The sequence below is a fragment of the Empidonax traillii genome, unplaced genomic scaffold (assembly GCF_003031625.1).
Source record: "Empidonax traillii isolate 1590-97213 ecotype Southwest subspecies unplaced genomic scaffold, ASM303162v1 scaffold1680:size74697, whole genome shotgun sequence".
Lineage (NCBI taxonomy): Eukaryota > Metazoa > Chordata > Aves > Passeriformes > Tyrannidae > Empidonax > Empidonax traillii.
Genome location: NW_020956873.1, coordinates 4,046 through 8,421, shown reverse-complemented (window position 1 = coordinate 8,421; position 4,376 = coordinate 4,046). Strand labels below are relative to the sequence as shown.

Genomic DNA, 4,376 nt, shown 5'->3' with positions numbered 1-4,376 from the left:
AACTCAGATATATAGTCTAATTTCTTTTTACTTGAATTATAATGTTACTTAGACAAAAGCAGGGAATAGGGTTAGATTTTAATTTAAATTTGAATCTTGAAAAATAATTCAACTCATCAACACTTCTAACTCCAATTGCAGTTATCTGCTTTCCCTGACAAATTTCTCATACCCAAGCAGCATTCCATGTTGACTACATGGCTAAAAAACACCAGTTGCTAGAAGTGCAAAAAGCAACCACCCCTTAATGCAAAAGACCAAATTCTTGATTTTATGGAAAAGTGCTCCTTTTAGGTGTCTGTCACTGCATTACTCGATAGAGAAATTAAATCCTCCTTTGATTTTTGAAATGTGTTAATAATTTTTTTTTCTTTCTCCTTCTCCTTTAATTTATTCACTTCTATAAAAAAGAGCTCTCCGAGCCTCTTAACACAAATTTTCAGCCTAAATAAATTCAGTCTCTGCCAAAAGTAATCTACATTTCATCAAACCTCCTATAAGTTTCCTAAGTGATAACTAACCTCCAGGCATAATCTAAATGGAGTTCACTCCAACCTCCTAATTTTACGTGGTTTTCTTCTCCTCCCTCAATTTTTATTAATAAAATTATGTTTCCTTTACCTTTAGACATTAAGAAATGTGCAACAGTAAATTATGCACTCTTCTGGATATAAAATTCCTCCTCGTCCCTGCCCTCCTCTAAAGGATGTGGTAGAGGGGAAGTAACTTATAATTGAATAAACTTGAACATATTTGTAATGAATATACTACATGCAGGAGTTTTACCATTTGCTGAATGTTGAATTACCTTAGATTTGTTTTCCAGAGTTTTGCCTCACACTGCTGTGATCACTAACTACCCAGTTACCTCCACTGGAGTTTGCTATATCTGGAGATATAACAATATATTCAATATATACATAAATATATATATATTTCATCTGCAAATTAGTCAAGGTAGCACTCTACTTTTTGGACTATTAAGCAGACAATCTGTTCTTGCAGCAAATCTAGTCTCTCTCTTTTTTTTCATGGGTTTTGTTTGTTTGTTTGTTTGTTTTTTCTGTTTTATTTGTATTGTTATAATTTTGGCCACAGCACACGCATTTGGGATTTCTATTAAGACCTCAGATCGTGCTGTTTAAATGAGCGTTTTGTCTCAGCAAAAGCAGATTTAGATTTCTGTCAGCCCTGTCGTAGGAGAAGCACAGCCTGCAGGTTTCCTGGACTGCCAGTGGATGCTGTCACATACTTACAACTATTATGCCCTCATCTCTCAGGTTTTGCTCTATTAAATGAAGCATCTGTGAAGGCTGTGCCTGATTATTAATTTTAAATATAAAAATTAATATTATATATGTAGATAGATATATCAAAAAGGCTCTGCATCTCGCTATAAATGCAGCAACATTTCAACCAGGAGATGGTTAAACGTGAAACCCCATATTTTCCACCGCTGCAACAGTTCCACCAGTTCTTTTTTAAAAGAAAGCCAGACAGCAAAGAGCATTTGCTCTTCAGCACCTCAATGCAGAATGGAGCTGGCTTATAAAATATGTGTGCCATTTAAGATTGGCAAAGTCCCACTGACAGCTGCCCAAGGCATTAGTGTTCTCACACAGCCTGGTTTAGACCCCGGTTTCTGGGTGAGTTAATCTTACATCTTGAGAATCACACTCCTGGGTGCTCTGATTTTCTTTGCTTTCCAAGGCCACGGGAAAATTCTCTTTCTCTGCTGAGACGTTTTGACGAATCTGGGGGGAAAAAAAAAAATTAGAAGAAGCTAATATAGTTGAGACAAAGTATCGGTTAATTCACATTTGAAAAATCAGGGTAATGATGAAAAACTGCAAATGGTTAACTACTTTATACACTGCACTTTCAGCTAATTTTATAAAGGGGATGTCTTAATACACATTCTCATTAAAGCACATGATTAAGACATTCTATCTAAATGCCATTGGACGAGAAAAAAAAAAATAAAAAGCATTTCCAGAACTCGTATTCCCCTGAGTTCTGTGGATTCTGGGAAAGACTGAGACTCGGAAAAACTGAGTTGACACATTTATGAGCTGATCTATCTTACTTCAGACGTCCACAAGCTCTCTCTGCTGGGACCTCCCGTCTCTGCAAGCTGGCAAAACATGCTCCTTTTCGTGCCTCTCACTTCTCTCTTTGCACTCAAAATGACCTACTGTCTAAGTCAGGCACTCTGCAATCCAGGCTATGGCTTTATACCAACAGTGAATTTCCTTCCACTGAAATACTGCATTTCTGTATTTCCCTCAATTTTTAAAAAAAAAAAAAAAAAAAAAAAAAAAAAAAAAAAAAAAAAAAAAAAAAAAAAAAAAAAAAAAAAAAAAAAAAAAAAAAAAAAAAAAAAAAAAAAAAAAAAAAAAAAAAAAAAAAAAAGCAGCACCAAAACTATCCTTAGGGATTTGGCTTTCATCAAATTGTCTGCAAGACATACTGAAACTCTTCGGGGCGGGGGGAAGGGGGAGTCAGGGAAGAAAGCAAAATAATTTCTCTGTAAAGAAAAGTTAGAACTTCAGAGCAGCAGTTTTGAAACCTTGAAGCGTCCTTTCTCATGTCCCTTATTGAACGACTCAGTCACACAGAGTTTTCAAAAATGATGGAGGGCAGGAGAAAGCAAACCTGGCAGGTCACTATTTACAATTTAACTTGAGCCATGAAAAACAGTTCAGCTCACAGTTGAAATAAAATAGTTCAAATAGTCTCCTGTTAACAGCTCTCCAGTGAGGATTTGTTAGTTTTATAGAGCAAGTGACTATTGGAGGAAGAAATGAGGAAGTGAACAGATTAAAAAGATCAATGTAAATAATTGCTTAATAATAAATGCCATCTGACAAATGTGTTGAGTGATTTTTTCTGTTTGGACTGAAAGAAATGACAGTTCTGCAAACCTACATTTCTTCCCATTGAATAAAAGAAGGTACAAAAAATTTTCTCCTGATTTCTTGACTACTTGAACCAGTAAATCTACATGAGATGCCAGAGAAACCAGACAGCTTGAAACCTTATTAATTAAGGGGAATAAATGCCTGTGCATTATGTGCTTATCTGCTTGCTGATGATGTGGGAGTCTTAGAGGAAGACTTTGCAAACAGAATCCTTGTTATTAAAAATAATCTCTCATAAAAAATTGAACAAGCTATTACTTGTCTGACTGAGACTTATTTACTAGAGTGATAGCTTACCTGATAAAAATGTCATCAAGTATTCCAGAGTGAAATGGTTTGGATACAGATTATGAACTCCTTCCCAATTTACTCAAAGCCTTCTGAACTCTCCTCAAAGCTTTTCAATACAGGATTTCAAATGCAAACAATTTTCGTTTTTTCAAGGATCATGAAACCTTTTATCTTTTTTTTTTTTTTTTTTTTTTTTTTTTTTTTTTTTTTTTTTTTTTTTTTTTTTTTTTTTTTTTTTTTTTTTTTTTTTTTTTTTTTTTTTTTTTTTTTTTTTTTTTTTTTTTTTTTTTTTTTTTTTTCCCAATAATTTGGAAGTCACAGCATCTTCCTGGTGAAACCTTACAAGCTTGACTGAAAGCCAAGCTCTGCATTTCAGATACTTAAATAATTGTTTACAATGCATTGGAAACTAGACTCTGTCAATGAGTACTTTGCTTGCAGAAAAACTTGCAGAATATTTGCAGAGAAGCAAGCCAAACTCTTTATTTCTGTGAGCTACCTTTCAAAGTCTGCACTCGAAAAAAATAAGAGTCCAGTTCTGCCTTTGAAAATTCCTTCAATTATGCTTTATATATTTTTTTTCAGTTCTGTCATCAAACAGCTTCTCTTCTCAAAGCCTGCACTGTTATTATAACACCATCGTCTTCACTGCTAAATAAAACCGCAAAATTAGGTCAACTGAGTTCCATCTTTCAGAAGGTTTTTTGACCTTTTTTTTTTTTTTTTTTTTACTGAAAGTTCTGCTGGCCCAATCTACAAACATTTAAAAAAATACCTCCAGCAAAGTCTTTACCTGTCAGCCAGTCTTTAGAGTGCTGGCTGCACTTGCCTGCCCCTCTTGACGCTTGTTTGGCACGTTGAGCCAGGCCACTCTCAGAGATCCCCCTGGGCTGGGGGTGCTTCTCTCACCAAGGTTACTCACCAGGTGCCCTGTGGAGGGGCTAAAAATTGGGAACAAACCAGGCAGGAGTCATCCCCACTTCTCAGTTTTCTATTCTTCTGGGACCTGTCTTACTCTTTCGAGATGGAAATGGCCTGCTGTCATGTCTTGGAAATCCCAAATTGCTCGAGGATTTGTAGCACTTACTGTTAAAAAAACTAGAGCAGTTTTGTATGTAGCAGGTAGACTAAGCTGTCACAGCTTCTCTGGGCAAGGTGCATGGA

At 35.5% G+C, this 4,376-nt stretch overlaps 1 long non-coding RNA gene across 1 annotated transcript in view; it reads right to left on the bottom strand.

Annotated features, from left to right (window-relative positions):
* LOC114070761 overlaps nucleotides 1-1,771 on the bottom strand; it is a 6,171-nt gene extending 4,400 nt beyond the window's left edge. Inside the window, exon 1 of the long non-coding RNA XR_003573963.1 lies at nucleotides 1,662-1,771. This is a non-coding gene — a long non-coding RNA (uncharacterized LOC114070761). The remainder of the gene's footprint in view (nucleotides 1-1,661) is intronic.
* Nucleotides 1,772-4,376: the final 2,605 nt, after the last annotated feature.